Raw genomic sequence first — 15,746 nt, forward strand, 5'->3', positions numbered from 1 at the left:
TATTATTTTAATAAATGTGTGTGAAAATTAATCAAGTTCTGTTTAAAGTTGGTCACCGTCAATCTGCTACTCTAAGTGTGCAAGTGGCGTTTCTATCGTCTGAGCTAACGGTAGAAGATAAACACGCCACGATAAGACCATGAGACATATTGCTGACACTCGCCTACTTCGTTAGAGCGAGGAGTCAAATAATCTGATGGTGTGTACCGAAGGTCTTACAGTACGCACACCACATCATCGTTACAAGATCACAGGCTAATATAAGTGCAGGGAAAGGCACTGGAAAAGTAAAATGCTGGTACATAAATAACCGGTGTAACCGCAAGAATGTTGAATGCAAGCAGACAGTTGGGCTTTCATTGTGCAATACAGATGCCTTATGTCAGTTCATGGAATGTAGTTTTCTCTTTATTTTACAATACGGGGACGGTTAATTTTGGTTGTAGATGCCGCTGGAATTATCGTCTGATGATTGTCTCATACGTTATCGACTGGAGATAGATCAGGTGATCGAGTAGACGAAGGCAGCATGTCGACACACTGTAGACCATGCTGGGTCACAATAAAGGTATGTGGGTGTTCATTATCATGCTGGAAAACACCCCCTGGAGAGCTGTTCATAAAAGGCTGCACAAAAGAAGCACCAGACTGATGTACATATTTAGAGTCACAGTGCGTTGGATAACCACGAGAGCGCCCCTGGTGTTACACGAAATGACACCCCACACAGTAACTACAGGTGTAGGTCCAGTGTGTCTACCATGCTGACAGTTTGGTTGGGGCCCTCAACTGGCCTCCTTCTAACCATCACTGGCACCGAGCCAGACCGAGCTTTCATCAGAAAAAGAACAGACCTCCATCTTGCCCTCCAACGAGCTCTCGCTTGACACCAGTGAAGTAGGAAATGGCGGTAATCTGGAGTCAGTGGAATGGACACTGCTGGGTATTTGCCTAGAAGCCGCCCTTGAAGTAACTGATATGTAACAGTTCTTTGGATCACTGTGGTGTCAACTGCTACTCGAACTGGAGATGCAGACGATGTGCCAACGCCCTACACCATACACGACGGTACTTCCTCTCTGTAGTGCCATGTGACCGCCCGGAGCACAGTCTTCTTGCGTCAGTAACCTTCCTCCTAGTGAACACAGCTGTCAGCAATCTTGTAGAGTGGCTACATTCCTACCAAGTCGTCCTGCAGTATCGTGGAAGGAACATACAGTTTCTCGTAGCCCTATTACACGACCTCGTTCAAACTCAGTGAAATGTTGATATTGGTGTCTTCGTTGTCTTAAAGGCATCTTGACTAACTTCAGCGCACTACTCCCAATCTCAAAGGTAACTAAGGCTCACGTCCGCTATTGTACGTAATTGAACAAATCTGATTTGTATCCTCATAATGACGCTGCTAACGCCACTCTCGTGCGACTGGCCGGAAGTTTGAACAGACATCATCCTGCAGTTGTAGAAACACGCCTACCAACTTTCGTTTATTTCGCACAACTCCTTCTTGTTGTTGGGATTTTTTTCCACCAATATAAATAATGTATGTATCGTTTAAATGAAGCTGCTGCCACTACTAGAAATCATGACGTCCTCGTCACGAAGACTACCGATAAGCGCCGATGTTTATGTAGGCAGAATTAATGAGCAAAGCGACGCTGCTGCGGGGACAGATAGTAATACCTGTTGTGTATATTAAATCTTGTGGTCTTATTGTTTTGATTATAAGAAATTATGTTTTACAAACCCGAACTTCACAATACTATTTTGTAGAAAATGGTTTCTCATTGTTTTACCACCAGTTTTCAAAAATCGTATCGTGTGGTATCTGGGGCTTTAGGGTAGGCGTTACTTGTTTGAAGAGGTGCGCTCCGGCACCTAAAAATTAAGCAGTGGATGAATGAGTATTTTTATGTTTTTGTGCAGTTATTTACTACTCGTAGTTCACATTAATGTTCTTTTCCAAGCCTTCAAACAGTTTTTGGATAATAACTGACAATTTAGTTTGAAAACTAAGTCACTGTTCGTTGTTTCTCATACACCGTGTGTACGACGCTGCCACGATGGATCTAAACTTCTCAAGTGGTGGAGCTACTACCTGCTTATGATAATCTTCGACGGTTGATGTGCTGGCTAACATTGTAATTAACTCCTATAAGCAAAAATTGCTAGTTGCTAAATCAGTTTATCTGCAGCGTGCAGACCTTCTGAAGGCAATTCTGCTGTTCTGAAAACTGAAACGTAACTTGACAGAATCACAGTCTGGGACGTGGCTGGGAAGATTTCTTTGTGCAGTAGTAAGAGCCACGTATTTGTGTTTCTCGTGCGTACACAGACACAGAAATCTTATGATTTGTTTCCAATAATTTATTTCACGAAATAACTCCAATGTACGAAACTACACTGGTCCTCACGATAGTTGTACAATAACTGGTACTCAATCCATTTCTACCTTCCAGTCAAAAGTAATTACCATTCATTCACTGTAAAATACTTTTATTTTTTTTAGCTTAGCACTGTTTTCCTTTATGGAGAACACACCGCTCCGTAATTACCACTTTCGCTCCTCAGTTAAACAATTACGTCTGTAAATTACTACTGTTCTGCCGTTGCAAACTCCACTAAAAGAACAACACTTAGACATTGAGCCGGCCGGAGTGGCAGTGCGGTTCTAGGCGCTACAGTCTGGAAACGAGCGACCGCTACGGTCACAGGTTCGAATCCTGCCTCGGGCATGGATGTGTGTGATGTCCTTCGGTTAGTAAGGTTTAATTAGTTCTAAGTTCTAGGCGACTGATGACCTCAGAAGTTAAGTCGCATAGTGCTCAGAGCCATTTCAGACATTAACGTGACTTCTGTGTTAGTCTCTCTCGAGTTCTCTGGTTTCTGTTGTCGTTTTCACACTTTCAGGTGCGTCTCAGACCTTAAGATATAACAATCTAATTTCCGTTATGTGCGGCATAGTTTTTTTTTTTTAAAGTCTTTTCGATTAGTTTTTATATGTCAGACAACATTTAAACTTTTAAACATAATTCACGTAAATTACAGGAGCTCCGCAACATACTACAGCAGTGTAGTGAGTTACGTGGCGGTTGGCCGCAGCGGTAGCCATTGCGCCGGCTCGTAATGCCTTTGCTGACGGGCGAGGTTGTTACCGCAGCAGTCAGGGACAGGACAGGTCAGCACTTTGCACGAGGCGAGCTGCGCTGACGCAGCACTCTCCGTGTGCGCTGCAGTCGGCTGCAGACTATTCAAAGGCTAGATTTCAGTTCGTAATCACCAGCTCGCTTTCCGAAATCGAGAGAACGCTTGCCACTAACACGTGGCGTTCTCTACAGCTACAGACAAAAATTACTGTAACCTGTTCTAGATGACACCAGTATGCACCGCCCCACTCTCACCCTTGAGCTGAGTGGAAGTACTATGTATAAAACAGCTTCAAACGTTTAAATACTTAAAAGCTGGTGTCATGTGTTAAACATTTGACTTACAGCAGGGAAAACCATGTGGATTAAGATGCAAAACCCAAACGTTGTGTCATCTTATTAGTTTCCATTTCGTCACTAATAGGCTAATGAAAATGCTCAGAAAAGCTGTTTGGAAGATGCGAAGTGCTCTCATTAAGAAACACTGGATGAGCGTAGTATTGCCTATTTGTGATCCATTTTACGAGTAGCTTTTCACTCGTCTCAGTGTTTGTGACGAACACTGTCTCGTAGATCGTGATAATGTTGCACATACATTTAGTGGTATATGTGGGCCCTGTCTGGTAAACGTGTTGCGGATGCGGATGCTGAGGAAGCAGAGGCTTTTACAAAAAAAAAAAATTTCAAATGTGTGTGAAATCTTATGGGAATTAACTGCTAAGGTCATCAGTCTATAAGCTTACACACTACTTAGCCTAAATTATCCTAAGGACAAACATACACACACCCATGCCCGAAGGAGGACTCGAACCTCCACCGGGACCAGCCGCACAGTCCATGACTGCAGCTCCCTAGACCGCTCAGCTAATCCCGCGCGGCAGAGGCTGTTGCACTCTCGTTTCAAAATGGGACGCACAAATGACGTCGAGCGAAGTTTAGTAGAGATTCGTGCGTCTGTGAAAAGATGTATGCGTCAAGCATACCACTATCACCCCTTAGCAAAAGATCTGGCAGAGAACCAGAGAAAATTTTCGTCTTGTGTAAAATCGCTAAATGGGTCTAAGGCATACATTTAGTCCCTTGTTGAGCAGTCTGGTGTGGAAGTAATAGATAGAAAAGCCGAAGTTTTAAAATTCACATTCAAGAAATCATTCATACAGGAGAACCGTACAAACATACCGTCAGTTAACCATCGGACCGACTGTGTATGGACGACGTAGAAATAAGCATACCTGACGACGAGAAAAAACTGAAATATTTGAAAATAAATAATCACCAGGTCCGGTGGAATCCCAGTTTGATATTAAAAAGAGCACTCTACGTTTTTGGCCCTTACCTAGCCTGCATTTATCATGAATCTCTAGTCCAGCATAAAGTCCCAAGCCACTGCAAATAAGCGCAGGTCACACCAGTATATAAGAGAGGTAAAAGAAACGGACCCGCAAAATTACAGACCAGTACCCCTAACTTCCGTTTGCTGCAGAAATCTTGAATACATTCTCCCTTCGAATATAATAAACTTCCTTGAGGCTAAGAATGAGCTTGGCTTTAGAAAGTATCGCTCTTGCGAAACTCAGTTTGCCCATTTCTCACATGATGTCTGAGAACTATGGATGAAGTGCAGCAGGCAGATTCCATACTTCTATGTTTCTGGAAAGCATTTGATACGGTGTCCCATTGCAGACTGTTAACGAAGGTACGAACATATGGAGTAAGTTCATAGATTAGTGAGTGGTTCGAAGACTTCTTAAATAATTTAACCCATTATGTTGCCGTCGACGATGAGTGTTCATCAGAGACAAGGGTATCGTGAGGAGTGCCTCAGGGAAGTGTTCTCTAACTACATTAATGATTTGCCGGACAGGGTAGGCAGCAATATGAAGTTGTTTGCCGATGATGCCGTGGTGTACGATAAGGTGTCGAAGTTGAGTGACTGTAGGGAGATACAAGGCTTAAAATTTCCGATTGGTGTGATGAATGGCAGCTAATCCTAAATGTGGAAAAATTTAAGTTAACGCAGATGACTAGGAAGATATAACCTGTACTGAAACTTCCTGGCAGATTAAAACTGTGTGCCCGACCGAGACTCGAACTCCGGACCTTTGCCTTTCGCGGGCAAGTGCTCTACCATCTTTTTTTTTTTTTTTTTTTTTTTTTTTTTAACTGTGTACCCTAACCGAGACTCGAACTCGGGACCTCTGCCTTTTGCGGGCAAGTGCTCTACCATCTTTTTTTTTTTTTTTTTTTTGCTCTACCAACTTTATTTTTATTTTTATTTATTTATTTTTAATTTTTTAATACAATGTCAGGCTTACCACCTTTGCTGACATACATGTTGTTGTACTATCGCATAAATAGTGTCTACAAAGTCCTTATATTGACAAATAGTGGCTAATTAGAAAATTAATTAATTAAGGAAATGAATAAAACTGAAAATTCCCAAATGAAAGACATGAAGACATTGCGGATAGTACAAATACAAAAGAAACATGCTCCTGTAGCAATGAAATGAAATTCGTGTCGGGGGCGACACCTGCTCACGACCCGACGTTCGATAGAGCAAGAGAGCCATCTATCGACTCGTTCTCCAGACGTTGGTGTAAGACTGGGTCGTCTTCTCGAAATTAACTAAGGGTCCGTAAGTGTGATCGATGTCTATCTCGGCTTCTTCGTCTATCTCATCTCTCACCCGTCACACCCCATCTGGCCGGCGGGTCGGTAAATGTAAGTCGCAAGTAATTAGCGAAGTCTTGTCTATATTTCTTATGCTGTTGCAGCTTCGTGTGTCCATCCAGGAGAAAATGCCAAAAATCAATTTTGTCCTTTTCCGATTCGTTATACACGTAGCCCACCACCATTCCCCGCACCCATGTCACTGCATTGGTTTTTTGGACCGGGAAATAATATTCTTGGGGGAAAAAAAGTGTGTCTGATGAAATGGTGTGAGGGGCGGAGCGTAACAGGAACGCCAATATCTGTTGTGCCAAGTGCCACACTGGAGCCGTCCCACTACATGTTAAACGATGTTCATCAGTGTCCACTGTTGCGCAGCCTAAACATAGTGGAGTGTCTGCCAAATGAATCGCGTGCCGCCGTTGATTCGTTGCGAACTTCCTATTTATCACCACATACCATGTTGAGCGTACCGACGTTGGGAGGTAAACGTTCCGTATAACGCGCCATATCTGTCGGCAGTTCTTGTCTGGGTACTTCTTTTCCAGGGAATTCCTGGGGCACCGGCGCAGTAAGAGTTGGTATACGTCTCGCGTCGTCGGTAGTCGTGTTGTTGGGAAGGAATCTCTGACATAGCTAAGCTCCAAAAAAAAAGACTTGAAATGTGACAGCTTCGGTGAAATATGGCCCACATCGACTGGGGGCAGCATTGAAGTGGGCGCTAGTACATCGTCCAACGCACCCGAGATATTGCGAAATTGACCTCGCCACTGTCGGAAAATCGTACTGACGAATAACGCCCGTGCCTTTTCATATACGTTCACTAGACCAAGTCCACCCTCTCCAGGTGGTAGCGTAAGCGTTGTGTATCGGATCTTAAAGAGGTGTCCCACACTCACGTAGGTTCCGAAAGTTGCTTGAATCCGTGATGCCATTGTGCGCGTTAAAGGCAGGACATGCGCTACGTGAATGAGTCTCGGTGCTAGGTATACGTTAACATAGGTCACCCTCTGAATCATATCCAACGCTCTTAATTTCTGTAACATCACCATTGTCCGCATCAGCTTCAATATGCGTCGGTAGTTATCCGCTGCTGTCCGCTGCACATCCATGTGGAACGTAATACCTAGGCATTTTATGGTCTTAACCAAGATGAGCGGGCCTTCCTCCCCCGGTTGTAATCCTCGACCGACATTCATGCAGCGTGTTTTTTGTAGATTAAGCACGCTTCCTGCCGCCATCCCATATCGCTGTATCCATGCCAACGCCGTACGTACTTCTTCGCCTGTCCGTGCCACCAGCATCATATCGTCAGCATAAGCGCGGCAATGAAAGGTCAGTTGTGGCAACGGCACTCCCTCCAACCGTCTTCGGAGACCATATAGACAGGTTTCCAAAGCCATTGCATACAAAAATATCGAAAGGGGGCAACCTTGACGAACTGACCTTGAAATAACAATGTAGTCAGTGCCCCGCCCGTTCACCGAGACCTTTGATCGTACGCCGTGTAACAGTCGCATGATCACTAGGATGAAGGCCTGTGGGATTCCCAATCTGCCCATCACCGCATGCAAAAAGGTATGATCCACTCTGTCGAATGCATGATCGAAGTCAATAGCGACGAGTGCCCCACGCACTCGGCATGCCGCTGCTAATGCGATGATATCTCGGTAGTCACTGAGCGCCGTATGTACGGTGCTCTTACCGCCGAGGCAAGTTTGATCTATGAGGAGTCTATCAGAAAGTGAAGACCGCAGGCGAGCCCCAAGGATGCGCGCGAAAATCTTATAGTCGCAGTTCAAGAGAGTGAGTGGTGTATAATCTCCTGGATTTCTGCCACCGCGTGGTTTGGGTATTGGGATGATGATACCCTCCGTGAATTCGGCAGGTATCTCAGTCTGCGGTAACAGGAGTTCGTTGTACATCTGAATCCAGGTCCGTCCCATGAGGTATGCAAAGGCGCGGTAAAATTCAATTGGGAAGCCGTCCTGTCCTGGGGACTTGTTCGGAGCCCCCCTGGCAATTGCGTCTGTCAGCTCGTCCTCTGTTATCGCTGTGATGAAAGTCTCTGCATCCAGTGGTGGTCCTCTATCTGGCATTTCCAAGATGACATCATGTAGTGTCTCGTGGTTCACATGTACAAGTCCATATAACTGGCGGAAATAGTCGGTAAACACATGCGCAATATCACGCTGGTGCACAACTTGCTGGCCAGTTTCAGAGATTAGTTCCCTGATCAATGTCCTGCGTCGTCGTTGGCGTTCACGTACCACGTGGTGCATGGAGGGGGTTTCGGCAGCAACTGTGTCCGCCAATCTCGCCCGGACCATTATACCTTCCATTCTTAGTCTCGTCAGCTTTAATAACTTGGCTTTTATCCTGCGCATGGCCGTGTGCCTTTCCGGCGATGGTTGTTGGGTCATCAGCTCCCTCAGGGCTGTAAAATAAAAATCAGCCGTTATGCGGTTCCACTGCGATTTGTCCTGCCCGTATTGTATCAACGTTCTCCGTAACGTTGGTTTTGCGCATTTAATCCACCACTGGAGAACCGAGGTGTATGCTCGTTGGCGGCGAACGCAGGTCTCCCAGGCCGCCTCTATCGACCGGTGACATTCAGTGTCACGTAAAAGTGCACAATTCATTTTCCAGTGACCTTTACTCCGCCATATCTTCTGACGCGTTAGTGAAATCGTACAGACGTACGCCATATGATCCGTAAAAGCCGCTGGCCAGATTTCGGCATCCAGTATCGTCGTCCGTAGAGCTCGTGTCACGTACACTCTATCAAGTCTACTCGCCGAGTGTCCCGTGACAAACGTATAACCCGGTCTGTCACCATGCTGCAGTTCCCAGGTATCAAGAAGCGCCATTTCGGTAATCAACGCACGCAGTTCCATGCATGGCACATAATGAGGTACTTGGTCCTTTTTGTCGACGACACAATTAAAGTCGCCACCCACTATATAGTTATCAAAGCGTCCAGCGAACAACGGTGCTATCTCTTCGGTGTAAAAAGTCGCCCTTTCTCTTCGTTTTGTGGAGCCAGATGGTGCGTATAAATTGATGAAACGAACGCCGTCGACAGTGATCGCTATGCCGCGTGCCGAAGGGAGAGACCTGACGTCCTCCACTCCTATTCCTTCCCTGGTGAGAATCGCCACACCGCATCCACTTTCATCGTGCACTGAATAATGTGCCTCGTAACCGTAGAACTCTGGCGGCGATATGAAACGCACTTCTTGTAGGAGTACAATATCCACATCCGCAGCGCGTAACATATCTTTCAGCATCTGAATTTTAAGCGGTGTCCGTATGCCATTAATGTTTATCGTGGCAATGCGGTACGCCTGGCTTGTGTTCATCAGTTGTAGGGCGGTGTCATTAAGCGTCCATCTGCACCCCCGGCGCTCCTCAACACACTAAGTTGGTCAACATTTCCCGACCCCTCCCGGCCTCTGGCCAGGACTGTCCTCAATCGTCGCGTTCGTATTTTCATTCTGTTCCTGTTGGTCCATTTCTTGCGCCCAGTCCCCCAGCATATTTCCGGAACTGGTCGAAGGATGGGAGGTAACGTTGTCATCGCTCTGATGTTGGACAGTTGTCATCTCCACTTCCGCCTTCCGGTCACCAGAAGGAGAGTTCAAGTTATCGTCGCTGTGTAGTTCCTGCATCGTCATCTCGGTATCTGTTGAATCCACTGGTCTCAGGTCGATACTGTCGTTGTCGTCCACTGTCCCCTCGGGACTATGGCTATCGTCAGCAGAAGTCAGTCGACGCTTCTTTCTTCTCTTCGGCGAACGCTGTTTCCGTTGCCTTGCTTCCGCATCGGCTGTTGGGGTTGCGTATCCTCCGTCTTGGACCTGGCCTATCACGCTCTCGGTGGAGGCACTGGCATCCACCACGGATGAGCCTGGAGCGGCCGTCAGCTGCATCTCTTCTGTGGTGTCCTGTGTCCGCTGTGGTGGAAACGGTGGTCGGAGTTCCAGCCCGTTGGTGTCCATGTTCTCTATAGGGGGCAGCTGCTGGTGCCCATCGGAAGTCTCCCTCACGTCGCCTCTCAGGGCTTCCACAAAGGTCAACGGTAAGACAGTCGTCGGTTGTGGCGCCTGAACGCCATCCCGTGGAGTTTGCACTAAACGTCGCTGGAGGCATTCCGAGCGGACGTGACCTTCTTTCCCGCACCCCGAGCAAGTGCGAGGTTGCCCATCATAGATTATAATCGCTCGACAACCTCCTATGTACAAATAAGAGGGGACGTGCTTGCGCAGTTCTATCCGTATTTGTCTCACCCCATTTAAAACGGGGTACGTGGTAAAACTCGTCCATTTTTCGGCCACATGGGATATAACTGTACCGTATGGTCGAAAGGCGTCGGTAACAAGTTCAGACGGGACCTCAAACGGAAGTTCGAAGACTCGTATAGTGCAGATCCCCATTCCCGCGTGATCGACTGTCACTGCACCAACATTCCCGTCGGCATGACAGAAACGATACCCGTTTGGTGATCGTTGTAGAAGTCTTTCGCAAGCAGCCTCGTCAACAAGCTTGACATAGACGACGCTTGAAACGAGCGATAAATTGATTCCCACGATTTCCTGTGGATCGATTTTTACCTCTTCTCTGAAGAAACGTTCAATCTCGTGTGCCTTTGGTCGTGTATAGTCGTTCGCAAAACTGAACTTCAAAGTCGTTTTTCTGTACGAGTGTGCCATCTCGTTCTAGACTCACAACACCGCACACGCGAAGCTGCTCCGGCGTAAACAAACAGGCGCGCGCACCACAGCGCGGCCGGCAGGCAACACGGTCCGCACTGTGTCACTGCCGAAGGCAGACTGCCATCTGAGCTACCGAAGCACGACTCACGCCCGGTACACACAGCTTTACTTCTGCCAGTATCTCGTCTCCTACCTTCCAAACTTTACAGAAGCTCTCCTGCGAACGTTGCAGAACTAGCACTCCTGAAAGAAAGGATACTGCGGAGACATGGCTTAGCCACAGCCTGGGGGAATATGTTTCGAGTCTCGGTCGGGCACACAGTTTTAAATCTGCCAGGAAGTTTCGTATCAGCGCACACTCCACTGCAGAGTGAAAATCTCATTCTGGAAACATCCCCCAGGCTGTGGCTAAGTCGTCTCCGCAGTATGCTTTCTTTCAGGAGTGCTAGTTCTGCAACGTTCGCAGGAGAGTTTCTGTAAAGTTTGGAAGGTAGGAGACGAGATACTGGCAGAAGTAAAGCTGTGTGTACCGGCCGTGAGTCGTGCTTCGGTGGCTCAGATGAAAGAGCACTTGCCCGCGAAAAGCAAAGGTCCAGAGTTCGAGTCTCAGTCGGGCACACTGTTTTAATCTGCCAGGAAGTTTCATATCAGCGCACACTCCGCTGCAGAGTGAAAATCTCATTCTGATAATCTGTACTGTTCGGACACAGTATTACTAGTGTCCCGCTTGACACAGTCATGTCGTTTAAATATCTCGGCGTAACGTTGCAAAGCGATATGAGGCAGAACGAGCGTGTGTAATGTGTGGTGGGAAGGGCAAATGATGGACTTCGGTTTATTGGGAGAATTTTGGAAAAGAACGTTTTACTTGTAAAGGAGTACACATATAGGACTCTGGTACGACCTGTTCTTGGGAACTGCTCGAGTGTTTGGGATACGTACCAGGTCAGGTTGAGGGAGGACATCTAGGCAATTCAGAGGCGGGCTGCTAGATTTGTTACCAGTAGGTTTGAACAACACGTAAGTGTTTCGGAGATGCTTCGGGAACCAAATGGGAGTCCCTGGAGGGAAGGTGACGTTCTTTTCGAGAAACACTATTGAGAAAATTCGGACAACCAGCCTTGAAGCTGATTGCCGAACAATTCTATTGCTGCCAACATACATCGCGGTTAAGGACCATGAAGATAAGAAGCAAGAAATTAGGGCTCATAACGACAGTCGCTTTTCCTTTGCTCTGTTTGCGAGTGGCACAGGAGGGGAAATAACAAATAGTGGTATAGGATACACTCCGGTGGCTTGGGGAGTATGTATGTAGATGTAGAACATGTATACACATGTATCTATGCAACAAATCTCCTAAACCGCTGGGCTGATTTCAACCAAACCTGGTATACACATCACTTACAGTTTGGAAAGAGTTGTTGTGGGGGAATGAACCACCTATATGTCAAAGGAGAGGGAGTTGGGGCTGGAGAGGCTATATAGCCCATGACACACGAAAACCCATACTTCAGTTATCCAGTATTTGAGAACTAAGGCCCTTATTTCACGTGTAATTTAAAACCTTTACAGAACTTCTCCGTTACAGCCCCTGTAAAGCGATGGAAGAAAAGAATTTCGTCGCTTATTACATATTCGGTGTTCATGCAGGGAAAGGGCCGCACGAAGCATGACGTTTTAATTTATTCCTTCTGCACTGCTAACTCTACTCGTTACATGTTTTGCAGATAGTATTCACATAAATCACTGAATATACCAACAAAATTATATCATTTCACGACACAAAACTCAGAATATATGACGTCAAATACTCTGATGCTTTAAAACTCTTGCATCATGCATGACTTTGTAATTCATTACTTTTTGCTACTAAATCTATTCGCAACACATTTCCCAGACGGCATCTGCGTATGTCGCTGTACGTATCTACAAAAATATAGTTCAGGAGATATGACATCAAATACTTACACACGTTAAAAAACTGCTGCATCACGAATGACATTTTAATTTGGTACTTTACTACTACCTCTGTTCGCAACATATGTCTTAGACAGTACCCATATATACGCATGGACGTACCAGCTAAGTTATATGATTGCATGAAACATAATTCATGAAATATGTCGTCACAAACATTGAGCTGCATGAAAATGAAACTGCAGGGCGCAATTTGCTAGAGATGCACATGAAACATGTGTACAAATATGTGTGAAACATGTTAAATATGTGTGAAATATATTTGAAATTTACGTATGCTGGCAAGTCCCTGTGTAATGACTTCACCCTAGACCCTGGGAACGATTTCACCCAAATTTGGTATAATCTTCTATTAGAATCTGGAAAAAATACTGTGAGCGGTAAGAACCGGCAGCTTCCTGTTGGGGGTAGGACCGATTAGGTGGAGAGAGAAGGGGGAAGGAGGAGATGGCTGGGAACCAGGAAGGAGGAGATGCACGCAGATGGGCAGAGGGGGGAGAGAGGATATGGACAGAGAGAAGGGGATGGGAAAATGGGAGGAGAGTGGAGAGACAAAGAGATGGGCAGAGGAAGGAAAGAAGAGACAATGGACAGATAGAGGAGGGAGGGGAAGATAAACTGTGAGAGGTGGAGGGGGGGGAGATACGGAAAGGGGGGGGGAGGACGAGATGGACAAAGAGAGGTAGAGATGGAGACTGACATAGAGGGCGGAGGAGGGGTTGACAGACGGGGAAGTGACCAGAAGGTAGTATGGAATCTGTGAATCCTTACGATGCCACATAGAAATCTCACTGCTTCGGCATCTCCTGAGGAGTTCCTTATCTTGACATAATTCATGACGATGGGCAATTTGTAGGCTTCCGCTTGTTCTGCAGAATTGCATGAATTTCTAAGGATCACCAGGTACTACGTGATTAGGGATTTAATGCAGTAGACATGGCGTTCAGTAAAATGTGATCTTTATTCTTGCTGGACATTAATAACGTCAAATATAGATAAGTAAATTTATGTAATTATATGTGTGGAAATTAAGTGCTTGTTGAGATACTAACAATTTTATTTGTGTTGCAGATGTTCAGTACTGAGTACACCAACCTGCTGGAAGCTGATGTTCACTGCTCTTACTGGATATGTTGTTTGTATGTAGCCTTACGAGTGAGAAACTGCGTTCAGGAGAGTATTTACAACATTTTCCTTCATAAACCATCCGTCCCCCCCCCCCCCCTCAATTAAACATGGACCTTGTCGTTGGAGGGGAGGTTTGCGTACCTTAGCGATACAGAAAGCCGTACCGAAGGTACAGCAACAACAGAGGGGTATTTGTTGAGAGACCAGATAAACGTGTGGTTTCTTAAGACGGGCAGCAGCCTTTTCAGTAATTGCAGGGGCAACAGTCTGTTTGACTGACTGATCTCGCCTTGTAACATTAACAAAAACGGCCTTGCTGTGCTGATACTGCGAACGGGTGAAAGCAATGGGAAACTACGGCCGTAATTTTTCGCGAAAACATATAGCTTTACTGTATGGTTAGATGATGATGACGTCCTCTTGGCTAAAATATTCCCGAGTTAAGATCTCCTCCATCAGGAGGACGTCATTATCAGGAGAAAGAAAACTGGCTTTCTACGGATCGGAACTCAGATCGCTTAACAGGGCAGGTTAGAAGATTTAAAAAGGAAATTTGTTACATTTAGTTAAGTTCATAGATATAGTGAATTTCGGTGGCAGGAGAAACAAGACTTCTGGTCATGTGAATACAGGATTACAAATGCAGAATAAAAACATGGGTAGCTTTGAGATATCAAATATTGAAGGCGGTAGCGGATCACATAGGTAAAAAGACGAGGGCCAGTAGAAATTCTTGGGTAACAGAAGAGAGGGTTCGGTTGGGTTGTTTGGGGAAGGAGACCAGACAGCGAGGTCATCGGTCTCAACTGATTAGGGGAGGACGGGGAAGGAAGTCGGCCGTGGCCTTTGAAAGGAACTATCCCGGCATTTGCCTGGAGCGATTTAGGGAAATCACGGAAAACCTAAATCAGGATGGCCGGACGCGGGATTGAACCGTCGTCCTCCCGAGTGCGAGTCCAGTGTCTAACCACTGTGCCACCTAGCTCGGTAACAGAAGAGGTATTGAATTTATATGATGAAAGAAGAATGTATAAAAATGCAGTAAATGAAGCTGGCGAAAGGGAGTACAAACGTCTCAAAAATGAGATCGATAGGAAGTGCAAAATGGCTAAGCAGGGTTGGCTAGAGGACAAATGTAAGGATGTAGAGGCATATATCAGTAGGGGTAAGATCGATACTGCCTATAGGAAAATTAAACAGACATTTGAAGAAAAGAGAAACACCTGTATCAATATCAATAGCTCAGATGGAAAACCAGTCCTAAGCAAAGAAGGGAAAGCAGAAAAGTGGAAGTAATATACAGACGGTCTATGCAAGGGCATAGTACTTGCGGGAAATATTATGGAAATGGAGGAGGACGTAGATAAAGATGAGATGTGAGATATGATACTGCCTGAAGAATTTGACAGAACACTAAAAGACCTAAGTCGAATCAAGGTCCCGGGAGTAGACAACATTCCATGAGAACTACTGGTAGCCTTGGGAGAGCCAGCCATAACAAATTTCTGCTGAGACAGGCGAAATACACTCAGACTTCAAGAAGAATATAGTAATTCCAATCCCAAAGAAATCAGGTGTTGACACTTGTGAAAATTACCGAATTATAAGTTTAATATGTCACGTCTGCAAAATACTAACATGAATTCTTTACAGAAGAATAGAAAAACTGGTAGAAGCCGACCTCGGGGAAGATCAGTTTGGGTTCCGTAGACATGTTGGAACACGTGAGGCAATGCTGACCCTTCGACTTACATTAGGAGATAGATTAAGAAAAGGGAAACCTACGTTTCTAGCATTTGTAGACTTAGAGAAAGCTTTTGACAATGTTGAGTGGAATATTCTCTTTCAAATTCTGATGGTGGCAGGGGTAAAACACAGGAGCGAAAGACTATCTACAATTTGTACAAAAACCAGATGGCACTTATAAGAGTTGAGGGGCATGAAAGGGAAGCAGTGGTTGAGAAGGGAGTGAGACAGGGATGTAGCCTATCCCCGATCTGTATATTGAGCAAGCAGAAAAGGAAACAAAAGAAAAATTTCGAATATGAATTAGAATCAATGTCGAAGAAATAAAAAATTGAAGTTTGCCGACGAGACTGTAATTCTG

The sequence above is a fragment of the Schistocerca serialis genome, chromosome 5 (genome assembly GCF_023864345.2).
Source record: "Schistocerca serialis cubense isolate TAMUIC-IGC-003099 chromosome 5, iqSchSeri2.2, whole genome shotgun sequence".
NCBI classification, from domain to species: Eukaryota; Metazoa; Arthropoda; class Insecta; order Orthoptera; family Acrididae; genus Schistocerca; species Schistocerca serialis.